The 16,139-nt window shown below is 49.2% G+C and overlaps 1 protein-coding gene across 1 annotated transcript in view; it reads left to right on the top strand.

The window, feature by feature from the left end:
- The first annotated feature begins 5,728 nt into the window (after positions 1-5,728).
- The window catches only part of PDE4B (phosphodiesterase 4B), a 171,585-nt gene continuing 161,174 nt past the window's right edge, over positions 5,729-16,139 (top strand). The window contains exon 1 of the mRNA XM_030953133.1: positions 5,729-5,856. The gene's annotated coding sequence lies outside the window, so the exon portion shown is untranslated. The remainder of the gene's footprint in view (positions 5,857-16,139) is intronic.

The raw sequence follows: 16,139 nt of genomic DNA, 5'->3' as shown, positions 1-16,139 counted from the left end.
CTTCTTATATCTGTTCATATAAACTTGTGTTTATTTAGACCAAATGTTAGCTCCTTCCTTCCTCAAACCCAAGGACCTTCCAGCCTTGGCTGTTTTGCAGGATGAATAATCTTGTCAGTGGCTATTTTTTCCCAGAATCCATCAACACCCAGACACAAATCCTCCTCCAGCTGGATAAACTGGGCTGGGGACAGGCCGTGGGCTCAGGGCTGGCAGCAGAGAGGAGAACATTCCCCAGCACCTCTCAGCCCTAACCCACAGCTCCTCCTGGCCCCTCTCATGGGTTGGGATGCTCCCAAAGAACTCGGTGGGATGAGTCAGCTCCTGTCTGCCAGCCTGGTGCTGAGGGGGAGGAAGAGGAGTGAGGAGCTTGTGCTGATCCAGGGAAGCTGCAGCACAGGAGCAAAGTGACAGAATCTTCTTCATTTCTCAATTCCTGGCTTCGAAAATTCACCTTTTCCTGTGCTTCCTGCTACACCAACACCTGATCCCTTGGTGGCACCTCTGGGGCTGCCAGGAAAGCTGAGGCAGTGGGAACATCCAGCTTTTCCAAAGCAGGCACAACCTAATCCTAATCCAGCTTCCTGCTGGTATGTTTTCTGCTCTGTTCCATGTTTTTTTCCAGAGCATCCAGCACTTCCCAGCTCTGTCAGGGATGATGCCCATGGCTAAGGACTCAAGCCCATCCTCCCTCCTAAAGCCCAGCTACAGAGAAAATTTGGAATCTGAGGTCTCAGCCTCACATCCCAGGAAGTACTGCAATGTTCCTTGCTGCTGTCTTTAACCAAAACATTTGGGTTTCCAGGTTTGTTTCAGGAGAAATCATCCATGGAATTACCCTCATTGTTTTGGGACTATGACAAATCCTTCCCACTTCCCATCTCCTCCACCTGCCTGCTCCTTCATGGATGAGAAATTCCAGTGGTTCCATTCCAGCCCTGGCCTTGCTCCAGGGAAGTGTCTGCCTTTAAAAACTGCCCAGCATTTCCAAAGTAATAAAAAGCTTCAGTGGCTCCATAAGCTCCTGCCCTTTTCCTAGGAAAGCTGGTTAGTCTTTTTTCAGGGAAGCCACCCTGCTGGAGGGGAGCTGCCTGGATTGCTGGTTTATCCATTTCCATGCAGGATTTGGGAATCCACAGCAGCATCCTCAGTGAAAAACCTCATCAAGGCCTCCCAAAGGGATTTTTGGAGGATAGGAAGCACATCCTTCACTGCACAGCTGCTGCTCCATGCACTTCTCCCAAATAAATCCCTAATAAAGCTGCAGGAAGCAAGGGAGGGATGGAATGTCCACCCTGCACCTCTTCCCTCCTTGCTCAGCTTCTCTCTCCCTCTTGATATCAAACCTAACAATGCTTCTACTCCTGGTGTGAAATGGGGAGGGGAAATCCCATTGCCTGATCCCAGCATCTGTTATATCCCATTTAATTCCCATTTATTTGATATCCATGAGCTCCTTCAGCTGGAAGGACAGAGAAGAGAGCACAAACATTCGTTAATTCTGCCCAGCTAATTAATTAATTCATGGGTCTCTTACAGTATCCGGGGTGTTTGTTTCCTTCCCCTGTTTCCATCCTGTCCTGCTCATCTCCCAGCAATCCACAGCCTCCCTCAGTTTTCACCTGAATCCCTTTTCCTGGCACCAAGGTCTTCATGGAAGAGGAGGAAAGATCACAAAGACATTTGGGTTTGATGAGCTGAGGGCACAGAGGAGAAAAATTCCTGTGGGGAGTCCCTGGCTGGCTTTGCTTGGTGTTGGCAGTGCCAAAAATCTCCTGATCCTCCCTGAAAATAGGGATTTTGGAGTGGGGAGTGCACCAAGTCCAGAACAAACCCAGAAAATTGTATAAAATACCCCAAAATGGGCTCAGTGGAGGTTCTGAGGCTGCCGTGGGGGTGGTGGAGGGCACAGGAACCTCTTCTGTTTATATCAGCCACTCTCATTCCAAACCCATTTCCTGCTGCTCCCTTCCTGTTTTAATGGGAAATGTTCCCTTTGACAGGACCTCACTGAATCCATTTATCCTGCTCTGTTCCAGCTCTCCTGCCACATTTATCACCCAAGGATCTGAGTGCATTCAACACAACCACAGACATCTGCCAGCTTATTTTTTTTTCCCTCTCAGTCTCCTCAGGAGAAAAAATGAAATGAGTGCAACAGTTTTCCTATTTTAGGAAGTTGGACTTTTCCCCCAGCCTCTCTCCCACAAGCATTGCTTTAGTTTTTTTCTAGTAGAGAAAACAAATCCCCACAGGATCCACATCCTCAGCTTTGATCCTGAGACAGTTTTAGTTTCCAGAAACAAAGCTGGACCATCCCTCCACTGCCCAGCTCTAGGGAAGGGGTCAGGAATATCAGGAATACTCTTCCTCTCACCAGGCAGCTTTTTGCCTGGAGGATTGGGAATGTGGGAATCTTGCACCACAGTGGGACAGAAATGGTCACAGGTCACAGGGAAATGAGGAAAAACATCACCTGGACTGGTGAGAGCTCTGTGTCAACGATGAATCCCAAAAACCCTCCTGAGCTGCTGCCCAAAGTGATCCCTGTGCATCATCTCTGTGGTGTTGGCATTTAAAAAAAACATGGAATGGTTTGGATTGGGAGAGACCTTAAACCCATTTAATTCCAAACTCTGCCATGGCAGGAACACCTCCCACTGTCCCAGGTGCTCCAAGCCACATCCAACCTGGTCTTCAACACTTCCAGGGATCCAGGGGCAGCCACAGCTGCTCTGGGCACCCTGTGCCAGGGCCTGCCCACCCTGCCAGGGAGCAATTCCTAATTCCCAATATCCCATCCAGCCCTGCCCTCTGGAAACCATTCCCTGTGTCCTGGCAGAACTCTGGAACACGAGAGTTCACCCACAAATGTTCATCCCCTGCCTGGTTTTGGGACCTTGCATGGGGAGGAGCACGGAGAAAGGGATGTTCCCCTTCAGGGAGCAGCCTCAGCCTCGTTGTGCACTATGCTGGAATTGCAGTGTGGAAGGCAGCGGGATCCCAGCTGAAATGGGGAAGGGAGAGGAGGTGCCTCGCTCCCGGCCGCTCCTGCGGAGGGAGCTGTCCAGTGCCTGACTGCCCGCAGAATTCCTTCCTGCCCTGCGAGCTGTCACAGAGATGCTCCTGGAGGTGCCTTTGGGCAGCTTCCCTGAGGACTCTGCCAGGAACGGGGAGGAAGAGAAGCTGGATAACCAAAATCTCCAGGATTTCACTGAATGACAGTTGGGTTGAAAAGGACCTTACAGATGGCCTCAAACCCGATCTCAGAGCTGCTGAGTGTCTGAGAGCTCAGGCTGTGGGAAGGACAGAGGCAGTGAGTGCACAGGGCTGGTCACTGGGAAGTGACCTTTTCCCAACGCTGCCAGGATCTCAGCTGGATTTATGGACATGGAGTCCTTTGGGATGGTCAGAGCTTCTCAGTAGTGAAGGATTGGTGCCTGTGAGTGACATTTGGAGACTGCAGCAGGTCAGGAAGCACTGCAGCTCTCAGGACTCACTTTGGTGTGGATCAGGAGTGCTCAGGGCCGCTGGAATATCTCAGGAATGACTTTTTGGAGCTGGCTTGGCAGGCTCAGCAGAGGCAGATGTGGGGAACATGAGCCCATGGTGGGATAGCAGCAGGAGCTCCGAGGAGTGCCTTCATTCCATCCTCCTGCTCTCAGCACTCCCTCCCAGCAGCCAGGATTCCGGCAGGATGGCAGGGAGAGAGGAGGAACCCTGGAGCTGCTGCTGCTGCCAGCTGCAGACAGGAACAGCCCTGTCCTTTCCAGCAGGGTGAAGCCCTGCTGCTGTTCCCAGCCTCTGGAATTGCATCCATGACTCTGAATCGCTGCCTGGATCAGGATTGCTGCTCTCTCCTGTTGCCAGGGAGCTGAAAAGCTGGGATGTGCTGCCTGGAGGCTGGGAATGACCAAGAGCAGGATTTGAATTTCCCTGGCCTTGTAGTCTGGAGTTTCTCTCAGCCATTTGGGAATTCTGTATCCTGCCCTAATTTGTGTTGTTCAGTGCTTACAGATAAGAGACAGCTCCTAAATATTCCAAAGATTTGCCTGAGCCTAAACCACAGAATCCAGGGGAGAATTGCAAAAGTGACTTCTCTGTGGAGTTTCACAGAGTTTAACAAGTTTAACACCTTTGCACACCAAACTCTGGACCAGATTCCTTGATCTGTGTCCAAGGCAGCAGAGACAGACAAAAAATCACCTTGGTTCTCCTCACTGCAGCCCAAATTTTGTAAAAGGTATTGTCATGTTGAAATTTGATTGGTAATTACTTTTGTATTTTAAAAGGAACTCCTGCATGTTACAGAAATCTCTCCATTAATTATTAACTCTAAATTTTACTGAGCTGGACAGACAATCTTTTCTCCTCTGTAGGATTATGTGGCACAAAACTTTCATTCAATATTGTTCTTTTATTGCATAAAGAGTGGTTTATCAAGATCTGCTGTGGTCTGGCCTGTGGGCCTGTGGGATATTGGGCCATGGGATGGGACTTGAGCAGGAATCCCAACACAGCAGCCTTCTGTTCACTTTTCAGAGGCTGCAGTCACGAATCCCTGGAAAAAATCAAGGGGCTGTGTGTTATCCACAAATAACCAGTTTAGCTCTTCCTTTAAAAGGTTTTATAATGAATAGATTTTATTTTTCCCTGCTGGACTCTGAGGTTTTGGGGAATTGGGGTGGGTTCTGTAAGCCTTTGAAATGCCGCTCTTTGGCCTTGAAGACCAGAAAATTCCTGTTTTACCACATGAGCCAAGTCTTCATGTTATTACTCCAGAAACTTGGCCTTTGATGAGGACATCGAACACCCCAAGATCTCATGTTTAGAATGAAACAGAAGTGAACAACCATATGGAGAGAATTACCCTTTATCTGCTGGGTGTCTGGGGTGGTGTGACCAGGCAGCAGCTCCTACAGGTGCGACATGTGACATTAAACCTTCGAGGTGAGCAGCTCCTGTTTGCCAGGGCCTCACCTCCCTGGCAGGGAAGAATTCCTCCCCAAAGTCCCAGCCCGGCCCGGCCCGGCTGTGCCCGGGGTTTGTACCTGCTGCTTCCCCCGGCTGTGGAGCATCCTCTGCTCCGGGCAGCATTCCCTAAGGAGACTGCTCCAACCACCACCAGCTGCTTCCTCTCTCCTGCTCTGCCCCTGTGGATGCAACGATATCGATAAATTTGTGTTTGATTCCTCGGAATCCCAGACTGGTTTGGGTTGGGAGGGACCTCAGCGCTCCCCTCATCCCGCCCCGCCATGGGCGAGCGATGCCACCACGCACCAGCCCAGGCTGCTCCCAGCGCCATCCAAGCTGGAATTTGTCTGAATTTGCTGCAGAGCCGCTCCCGGAGATCGCCTTGGCCCAGACCCGGCCGGGGAGGACCCGGGGCCGGGGCTGTGGCGGGGGAGGGACGGACGGAGCGGGGCGGGACGGACGGAACCGGGAGGGGAGAGCGGAGCCGAGCGCTGAGGGAACGGGAAGGAAGGAGCAGAGCGGAGAGGAGCAGGCGGGGAAGGAGAGCGAAAGGAAGGGGCGGAAAGGCAAAGGAAGGGAAAGGAAGGGAAGGAGAGGGAAAGGAAGGGAAGGAAAGGAGCGGGGAGCGAAGGGAAGGCAGGCGAGGAGCCGAGCCGAGGCGAGCCGAGCCGCCGGCGCTCCCCGCGGGGCCGGCCCCGCTCGCTCCGCAGCGCTGGGGAAGCGCGGCCGCCGCTCCGCCGCCAGCGCCGGGGCCATGGAGCGCTGAGGGCGGAAACCTGAGGGGAGCGTGAGGGGCGCCTGAGGAGAGCGTGAAGAGAACCGCAGGAGAACCTGAGGGGAACCTGCGGGGAGCCCCCGGAGCCGCCGGAGCCGCCGCCGAAGGTAAGCGCTGCCCGTCCGTGGGGCCGCGGCCGCCGCCCGGGGCCGGGGCTGAGGCGGCCCCGGGCTGTGAGGGGACCCTGCCCGGCCCGGCCCTGCCGTGAGGGGGTCCCGGCGGGTCCCGTTCCGTGCCCCATGGAGCCCAGGGACCGAGCCGCTTGTGGGGTGTTTGCGTGGCCCCCGTTAAGTTTTGTCGTGGGGAATCACATGGCCTTAGGAGAAAAAAACCCCAAACAAACGAGGGTTGCGGTTTGCCAGAGAGCGGATGTACACTTTAATTGGTTTTTTAAATTACTTTATTTCTGCGCCCTCTGCACCTTCTAGGTATTCTATGTGTACGTTAATTTCCTTTCTATTTCCTCCCGTGTTCTTTCCGCCTCGAATTTCTGTCGGAGTCGCTCATTTGATGCTGGCCATGGTGTTCCCTAGAGCAAATCCCTAAATTCCCTTTGGGATTTGCGCCTTCCCAGCGCCGGGGGCTGGGGCTGCCCTGCCGGGCTCGCCCTCCCGCCCAGCCCAGCCCCAGCCCGCAGCCCCGGCAGCGCTCTGCAGCCTGGATCCCCGGCACTCCGGGTGGGATGAGCCCTGCCGATGCTCCTCTGCCGGAGACATTTCCTCTGCATCATTTCCCTGCCATGTGCTTTGAGTCAGTTTGTTTTTCCTGAGCCTCCTTTTCCCAGTTCGGAGCCTGGTGGGAGTTGCGAGTTCAGAGGGGATATGGGAGTTGTTCCCTTGGTGTGGCTCCACAAAGAGGAGCTTTTTGCCCTCCTCGGGTGGAGGTTGGTGAGTTATAAATCCATTCTGCTGAGGAACGAGATGTTTGCTGTGATCTCTGGGGCTGGGATGGAGCCACGAGGGCGCCGAGTTGTTTTCTGTGATGCTCAGCATCTGTTGCTACAGGAGACATCCCAAGCGATCCTGCACTGAAGAGAGAATTCCCGGTAGATCTCTCTTGTGTGAGCCTCTTTCCAGCAGAATCCATGCAATGCCTTTTGTTTTTTAGCTCTGGACTCCTGGTGTCCATAAGAAGCAGCAGTGAATAAGCTGAATAATTGCATTTGCAGGTCATAAATCCAGTGGAACAGGGAACTTTTTTAGGCCACTATGAGGGAGATGCTCATTTGTAGTGTCCCTCATTACCAGCTCCAGAGAGGGAGCTGACGGTTAAAAAGGTTCTGAACAAATCTGTGATCTATAAATCATCTGGAATAAAAGCTTGTTAGCACAACAAGTGCTTTTCCCAGCAGATTATTCACTGGAATTCTCTGTTTCTCTTGTCATCTCATCTGTTTTAGTGTTTCCTTGTGCCTGCTCAGGTGCTCTAGCTACAGCTGTATCCTACTTTATTCTCGTTTTTGGACATTTTAGATTCCAGGAAATAAGTTTTAGTGCAATGCTTTAATATGAAGCTGAAGTAAAGGACGGTACTGAGCCTATTTGGCTCTTTTTTCAAAAACATATTCGGGTTTTTTCTCCACTGCCTCTGTATTTACTTCCCAGCTCTTCCCACGTCACATGGAAACCTCTCCTTATTCAGCATTCAAATCCTGATTTATCCATCAGGAAGCTTAACCCAGATTAGCTGAGTAATCGTCTCTGGGAACACAGGGCTCCTTAAAAGAGTCATTCCAACCAAATCCCTAGAATTTCCATATTTGAAATGGATAGCCATGGATAGAGCTGGAAAATCCTGCCTAAAATGGCAGCTTTTAGTTGGAATGGTTTGTTTTATCCAAAAATCCTTTCCTTGGAATGATCCACGTGGAGATGTCCTGGAGAAAGCTTTAAACATTTGGGAAAAATAGTGACAAAACAGTGCTTGGGAACACCTTTATTCCTTTAAATGAAGTGCCAATTTTCAGTCTTTATGTGGTTCCCTCAGCAGATAAAATTGGGTAATTATGGCAGTGGGATAAATACAGCCTTGGCAGATGGAAAAAAAAAAAAAAAAGAGAAAACATTGGGAAGGTGTAGGACAAATAATGAGGTGAAAAAACTCCCTTAAACTTGATGCCTGTTGCAATCAGGTGAGTGGATACTTATATGAAATATTGCTTTGAAGGAAAAGGATTTTAGCCTGATGTTATTACTCACGCTGTGGGGTTTTTTTCCCCTTTTCCCTCAGTTTAGAGAATGAAAAGAATTTGTCAGTTTCACTTTGGGCTCCTTGCTGCTGCAGTGTTTTGGTTTCGGGCGATGCAGGGGGATGCTTGAGCTGGGGTAGGTGAATTTCAGCTGAATTTCTCTAATTACGAAAACAGCTCTCAGCTTCAAGCTTGTTTTTACAAAAAATGAACAAATTGATACCATCCTGTTGTGTTAAAGCATGCAGGGAAAGCCTGGCTGTGATTCCTGTTCCATCTCTGAGTGTTCCATTCATCTGTGAGCCCTTCATATCCCAAATAATTCAAGCATATATCCATTATTCAGGTTAAAATCTTATGGTACAGAGAAAGTAAATAAAGAACTTTCCTCTTGGTTATGCAGGAAAATTGAAAAATCCAAGCCTTTGAATTTAATTTTTAACTTAATTTTTCATTAGATGTCTAATTGGACCAAGGGTCCGTTTGCCAGAGTGTTCTTGGAGCACGAAACATGGCAAAACAATTCCTGCCAATCACAGAAGTCTCCAGGAGTCTGAGAAACTTTGCAAATGGAAAAAGACAATTTTAGAGAACAATAAAGAAAAGATCAAATGGTTCATCCTTTGTATTTTAAAGCAGGCTGAGAGATAAGAGGGAACTTCCTGGGAGAGCAGATTATTCCCTGTCTGCCTCCAGTGGAATTCCTGCACTTTCTGCTGCAGCATCTGGCACTGCTGGCAGTGATGAGAAAATAGATTAGAGGATGAGGCTGGGTTAAATCCGTGCTTATTCAGGTGCTTAAAAAATGTCATTTTGTGCACCCTGAGTTCGGCTTTTCCTCGTGTTTGGCCACTTAAGGATACACTTTGTTTATAAAGAACTCAGGAGAGGAAAATCCAGAAAATTCCCTTTTTTTGGTATTTGTTTCTCCCTTTTCTGTTTGACCATGTGGGGTTTTGTGTGTGGACTGTGGGATTTTTTCCTTTCCTCCATCCATTTTCTTTCCTGAATTTCTCTCCTCTCTGGAAGCCAAGCAAAGAGGGTTGTGGATATTTTTGCAGATAGGAATGAAGTGGAATCAAGGCAGATCCAGGGCCTGGGAGAAATTAAGGACAATCTTGGTGGTGCTGAAAATACAGGTTGGGAATTGGGACAGTGTGGAGCAAAGATATTGCATAGAATGAGATATTTTATAGAGCAAAATTATAAAACTTCAGGCCTGAACACTGGAAAAATGCTGAAGTATGGTCTTTAAACTGTGGGGGCTGAAGCCAAGTGGGCAAAACCCCTTTGGATTGGAGATGAGCTGGAGTTCAGACCCAGTTTTCCATTAAAACCTGCTGTGCTTCTGGGATTCCCTGTTTGGGATTTTCCCCTCAGCTTTCCCTGTTGGTTACCCAAGGGATATCACAGCATTCCCGTTGGCCTGTGGGCTGCAGGAGAAGTGAGGAGATGCCAGTATTTCAGTAGATAAAGGAGGTTAATTTCTCTTGACTGAAAAGCAGCAGACGCCCCCAGGATCCTCCACGTTGGAGCAGTTGGGGGCACTGATGTCCCCTCATTTTTAAGAGTGTCCTGGAAGGGAATTGTTTTGTGGAAAACCCTCTATGACTGGCAGGTTTTTCTGCCCCCATGTCTCAGGGTGGAAAACCTCCCCAGTGGCTCTGTGTTCTGTGGGAGAGCTGGGCTCTGCTCCCATGGATGCACACTGACATGGCATTTCTGAGGAGTATTTGGAATATTCCTTTGCAGCCAGCTGTGGAGAACGTGCCACTGAGCTGTTAGAGAGTTAACTCAGCCTCGTTTGCTCTCTAATTAATTTGCTGGGGGATAATACCCCACGTCTGACCTGATTTTGGCAGCAGATTTGGTGGGAGCAGCTGCTGATGCTGGCACAGGCTTTGCCTCCCGTGCAGGAGGTGTTGGGGAGCAGCTCAGGACCAGGGGGCACAGTGAACACACAAAACTCTGCTCCAGGTGCTGCTGCCTTCCCCATCCCAGCCCTCCCGGCCTGCAGGAAGTAGGACAAGGAGTGTTGGCAATAAAGGGATTTTTTTTTCACTGTTCAGGGCAGATCTGGTGGAACGACGGGCAGAGCTCGCTGTGCTGCACGCGAAGGTGTGGGAAGAGAGAAGAGGGGAAAGAGAGGTCAGCTAAAATAAATCCAAGGGAACAATCCAGCCTTGGAGACTCCAGAGAGCCAGGGAAGCACGGCAGAGAGGGGACAGTGAATAAACTGATGCCAGGGGGGTTTGTGAGGCAGAGAATTCCCCTGAGCTCTCCTAAATGCAGGGAATCTCTGTCTGCTGTAGGGACAGCAATCCCTGGGTGGCTTTGGCACAGGGAAGCTGAGTGGAGCTGCCAGAGGATTTGCTCCTCAGGATTCTTTTGGATGCTGTGCTTTTATGTCAGTGGTTCTGAACCTGGAAACAAGAAGTTGCCCCTTTGCTTGAGTAAATAAGCACCAGGCTTTCAGTTTTGTTTCTGCCTGGGCTCCTCTGTGAGCTCAGGTGCCTCTGGCACATCCAAGGAGTTGTGTTTCTTCTGGGAGCTAAGGCAAATAAAGGCACTGCCTGGAGCTTAGAAGGAATCTGACTTGGAGTTTTCTCACTGATGTGCAGGAATTGGCTTTGGTGTCTAAAATCTGAAATGTAAAGAAAAAAAGGGAGAAATTTCCCCTGGTGGAGGAGAACCTTCTCTAACCTTGTTGCTGCTAAACAAAGCTCAGCTTCTGAGTCACTCTCATGGATCTGGGTTGAATAGTTGCTGCCTGCAGGATGGGCACCGAGGGATAAATCCCTCCTGAGCTTTGGGGAAGGATTAGGACTGTGCTCAGATGGAAAAATAAATTCTTGCCATTGATTTTTGTCCCATTCATGCTTTTGTAATTCAGCAATTGCTCGAGGAAGGCACAGACAGGATCCCACTGGAATAAGCAACACAGAAAATCTGGGATTGCCAGAGCTCCTGGGAAATGTGGGGGATAAATGTGGAGAGGAGCTCCTTGCAGCAGGGACACTTGCAAGGGTGCTTATAAATAGTGGGAGCAGGAACTTGGGGAGGAGAGGAATCCAAAAGGAGGAATCCTCGGGAGTCCCCGTTTCTGAAAGCAGCAGCTCAAACGAGAACAGAAAATGATCCAGCAGCACAAGAGCTCTTGAGGAGAAAATCAGTGTGAGACATATGGAAACCTTCGGGGCCAGGCTGCTCTGTTTGATGGGATTCTGCTCAAGGAGCAGCAGATCCTCGGGATGCCCAGCATGCTCAGGAATACTGATCAGGAACCTCCCAGGGCCTGTGGTGCCGGGGCTAAACCCACTCCTGCCTGGAAGGAAAAAATTTAATCTGGAAAAGTGTTACTGGAACAGCACAGGATTCTCCATGTTCCACCCGGGAATGGCTGCTGGGGCTTGTCAGGGCTGCAGCCAAGTGGGCAAAACCCCTTTGGATTGGAGAGGAGCTGGAGTTCACACCCAGATTTCCATTAAAACCTGCTGTGCTTCTGGCATTCCCCGTTGGGATTTTCCCCTCAGCTTTTTCTGTTGGTTACCCAAGGAGTATCACAGCATTCCTGTTGGCCTGTGGGCTGCAGGAGAAGTGAGCTTGGGCAGGAGCAGAGCAGGATGTGGGATGTTCTTTGGAGAGCTTGGGTTCCCAGCCCTGCTTCTTCCAGAGGTGCTGCTCTTCCTGCTGGAAAACTCTGTGTGGATCTTTTGGGATCCCAGGAAGAGCAGGAAGTTTGTCCAGATGATCCTTGGAGAGAGGCTGCTCCAGGATCTCAGTGATGAGGGACAGAGCAGGAAAAGCAGAGCAGGGTGTGGGATGTTCTGTGGAGAGCTTGGATTCCCAGCCCTGGTCCTTCCAGAGGTGCTGCTCTCAGCCCTGGAAAAGCTCTGTATGGAACCTTTGGGATCCTCAGAGGAAAGCAGGGAGCTTGTCCCAGGCTGTCATCCCCTTCTCCAGGATCTCAGTGATGAGGGACGGAGCAGGAAAAGCAGAGCAGGGTGTGGGATGTTCTTGGAGAGCTTGGAATGTGGAATGTCACTTGGAGAGCTTGGATTCCCAGCCCTGCTCCTTCCAGAGGTGCTGCTCTTCCCTCTAGGAAAAGCTCTGTGTGGAAGTTTTGGGATCCTCAGAGGAAAGCAGGAGCCTGTCCCAGGTGATCCTTGGAGAGAGGCCTCTCCAGGAGGGTGTTCCAGGGCAGGAGCAGCAGCTCTGGGGTTCCTGCATCCTGCTGATGCCAAGGATTCCATGGCAGGCTCTGGTCTGAGACAGTTCCAGAAGAGGCTCCTCATGGCAAAAAAATGTTCCCCTGTGTTTATGTGTGACTTGGTGACTAAAGCAGCGCAGGTTTTCACACTGGAAATAGAATCAAACCATCATTTCCATGATTTTTTAAAGCAGAAAATATCTGGAGAGGGCTTCTTTCCCTGTTGGAATTCCAGGAAAGGTGTCTCCCCTGCCATAACTGTTACTGTTCATCCAGAAGAATTGTTGGGATGCCCTTTCCCACTGGTTCCTCGCAGGCTGGGAGAAGGGAATATTCCTCTGTTGGTTTTGTGTGGCTTTTTCTTTGCCTTCTTTCTTTCCTCTGCATTCAGTTCTCAATTCTGCATTTCCTTTCTGGAATCCATCCCAAAATTCCAAATCCAAGCCCCTTTCCCTGCATTCTCCTGAGCAATCCATGAAATCTCTGCCTGTGCTTCCATTGTTTGAGGTGCTATTTGTGTGTGTCCAGTGCTGGGGGAGACCTGGGGCCGTGGTTTTCCCCATTTTCCTTATTCCTGCAGGAGCCACGGGAACATTGTGGGGTTTTTCCCAGCTTGTGGGTCACTGATGAATCAAATCCATTAAAAATGGAAAGTTTTCCATGTCTTTTTCCCAGAAAAGCAAGAACAAGGCAGTGTTCAAATGAAGTCAGGCAGAAGAACTATAAAAATAAACATTTATTTCACCTCATTCTTCATTTCCTTCTGGAGCCATGTTCCCAGAAATCCACTTAGTTTTAAAAAAGGGGAAAATAATCCAGTCACAGGCACTGAAAGGAAGTAGAAAACCACATTTTTGTCATCTCTCCTTGTTTTTTAATCACCCGCTCTCAGCATAAAAATATTTAGTGCAAGACTCCTGTCATGAGAAATAATTGTAATTAATTCCTTGAGTCGGGACTGTGTAGGAAAATTCAGGAAGAATTTCTTGAGCACAGGATAAGGGATTTATTTAGACTTGTGGAAAACCAGAGAAGCTTTGTGATTAAAAAATAATGATTTAGCTCTGAGCAGACTCTTCCTGACTTTTAAGAAGTTCCAGTGAGTTTTCCTGGATGAAATATTGGATTTTTTCCATGACCTGAGGTGTTCCTGGTGTGGATTTTGCTGGAGAAATTGAGGCAGCATTTTGGGGGTTGTTTGTTCATAAAACAGGAGCAAGCATGAGAAATCTCCCCAAACCCCCTTATGGAATGGCAGCCAATCCCCCAAAATTCCCTTTTCCCTTCCCATGATTCACTGTATGATCAAGTTGGAATATTCTAGGCTATTCCTGGCTGTTCCTTTTCCCATTTTACTCATAAGAGTTGTTGAATTATTCCTTTTTTGGCCCGTCCTGTGCTGTCTCATGGATCCAACACCAGTTTGGTGCTGGCCATTTGCTTCCCAGTACAGCAATTCTTATATGTTTGGTTAGATAAACCAGATTTTCTTTAACTTTGCAGCAAACCAAAGCTATTTTGGTTTTTATTATTGATATTGTGCCCTTGGGAGCAAGCCTGGATTGATGCTGGGAACCCTGCAGCTGCTTTGGTTCAGATTTCAGATCCACACTTCCCTGAATTTTTTTTGGAGTTGTGGTTGCACTGGTGGGTTTTTAAAGGGTATCTGTAGGTGTGTAACAACTGCCCTTTAATCAGAGGGATGGAATTCATGGAAATTTGTCATTTGAGATGGAAAAAACTGAAGGCAGCATAAAAATGTTCGCCTGTGTTTATCTGTGACTTGGTGACTAAAGCAGCGCGGGTTTTCACACTGGAAATAGAATCAAACCATCATTTCCATGATTTTTTAAAGCAGAAAATATCTGTGGAGGGCTTCTTTCCCTGTTGGAATTCTGTGGGCTCGGATGCTCTTCCCTTTTCCTGCAGAGGAGGGAAAGGAGTGTTCTCCATCTGGCTGGGGGCTTAAAATGATCCTGTGTTTTGATGGCTCTGCAGATGAGTTCAGTTCTGCATTCCACGCCTGAACCTGGGGAATTCAATTGGGAGAAGAGCAGGAATGCTTCCTTCCTGAGCCACTCCAGCTGCAGGGAGTGCTGTTCTCCACTGCACCCAGTGGTTCCCATGCTTTTGGGCTGGCATTTGAAGTGGGACTCTTTTCTTTCAGCGAGCAGGAGACACATTCCTAAAAATAAATGGATCAAGTGATACTGAAATTTTCATTTGTAAATTCTCTGGGGATCTGCCAAAACTTCCATCAGAGACCTGCAGTCGTTTGGGAGGAGGCACAGGCTGTTCCCAAGCCGAGGGAATTCAGGTGGGAGGGATGTGGTGAGGAGGAAGAAATTCCTTACTGAGGGTAAAGAGGAGGTTTTCCAGAGAATCTTTGCCTCTGGAACCCTGGAAATGTCCCAGGACAAGTTGGACAGGGCTTGGAGCAGCCTGGGACAGTGGAAGGTGTCCCTGCCGTGGCAGGGGTGGGATGGGATGGGATTTAAGATCCTTCCCAAGCCAAACCAGTCTGGAATTCTGTGATTCTGTGGGAATGGAGCAGGAAATGCCCTCTTTCCCTGCTCCCCGCTCCCCTTCCAGCTCTCCAGGCTGAGGAAATGTTTCCATTTTCCCTGTCCCATCCCATGAGAGAGGGGAAGAAAAGGGAAAGGGAAGGAAAAGGGAAATCTCTGTTCTCTTGGGTAGAGATGTCCCTTCAGCTCTCCAGCTCCAAAGCTGATCCAGAGGAGAATAAAAGGGGCTCATTGTGCTCACTCCAACACCTTGGGATTGGCCTGGAGTTCGTTGCCTTCTCCTGCCTTTTCCAGCAGCAGAGGTTTCCCGTTCAGCCCCCGAGGATGTGAATTCAGCCCCAATAAATCAGACTGCAGCTGCTCCTGTGCTCTGCTCCCAGCTTTGCTTCCAGAGGGCTCATTCCCTCCGTGCTGGGCTGGATTATATTCCAAGCTGTTCCCTGCTCTACATTTACTGCAGAAAAACAGCTGAAGGCCCAGATTTTGCAGTTTTATTTTGGGCATCTTGTTTGTTTTGAGGAAAAAACCCATTTCCTTCTATTCTGAGTTTTCAAAGGGAGGAATATCAGCATTTCCTTATCTCAGTGGAAGCAGATTCATGAGGAGAGCACCTGAATGTGGGAGCGAGCTGGGAATGAAAAACCTTTGGAAGGGAGAAGGGAGAAGGGAGAGGGGAAGCTCTCCTGGAGTCCCTGATCCTGGAGCAGCAGATTAGGGCTGAGTGTAATTAATAACGAGAAGAAATCCATGAAGTTGTTATAGTAACTGGGAAGTGAGGTTGGAATTTATGATCCGAGTGACTCAGCTCTGGGGGAAGGGATCTGGGAGCCCACGGAGGGAAAGCTGGAGCTTCCCTTTCCCTGCTCACCCTTCCCAGGGAACTCTGGAATGGCCATGGACAAGGATCCTCCAAGGCCTGAGCAGGAAAACCAGCTCAGCCCATCCCTCTTGTCTCTCTGCATGTCTTGTGATCCTGGGAAAGTTGGGAAAACTCTCCCCAAGTAATCCATGTAGCAATTAAATCCTAAAGGTTTTTCCCCAGGAATACAAGAATGCCCTTTAGCTTTCCAACAATCTCAAAAAATCTCCTGATGCTGCTTTGGGAATTCAGGGAGCTGGGAGGGGATTTCAGGCTTTGGGAGTTGTGCATCCTCTTATCTGCATTTTTTTGTCCCAGAGAAACACATCCTAAGAATAAAATGGGAAAACCCCTGGAGAAGTTGGGTTGTTCCTCTGACTTGGAGAATTTTTGTGTTGTATTTTTATATTTGCAGCACTGGGTGCCCAAAAAGAAAGTATTTGAGTGTTGTTGGGACACTGTTTTTTCCAAGTAGGCTCAAGTTTGGGCGGAAAAATCTCCTGGATTAGCTTGAAATGGTTCTTTTATGCCTCAAGGCCTCAGCCTCCAAAATCCCACAGTTCAGGACTGGTTTGGGTTGGAAGGGAAATTTAAAATCCTCAAATCTC

Source organism: Camarhynchus parvulus, chromosome 8 (genome assembly GCF_901933205.1).
Source record: "Camarhynchus parvulus chromosome 8, STF_HiC, whole genome shotgun sequence".
Classification (NCBI taxonomy): Eukaryota; Metazoa; Chordata; class Aves; order Passeriformes; family Thraupidae; genus Camarhynchus; species Camarhynchus parvulus.
The sequence above is the reverse complement of the archived record's forward strand: the minus strand, read 5'-3'. Positions and strand labels throughout refer to the sequence as shown.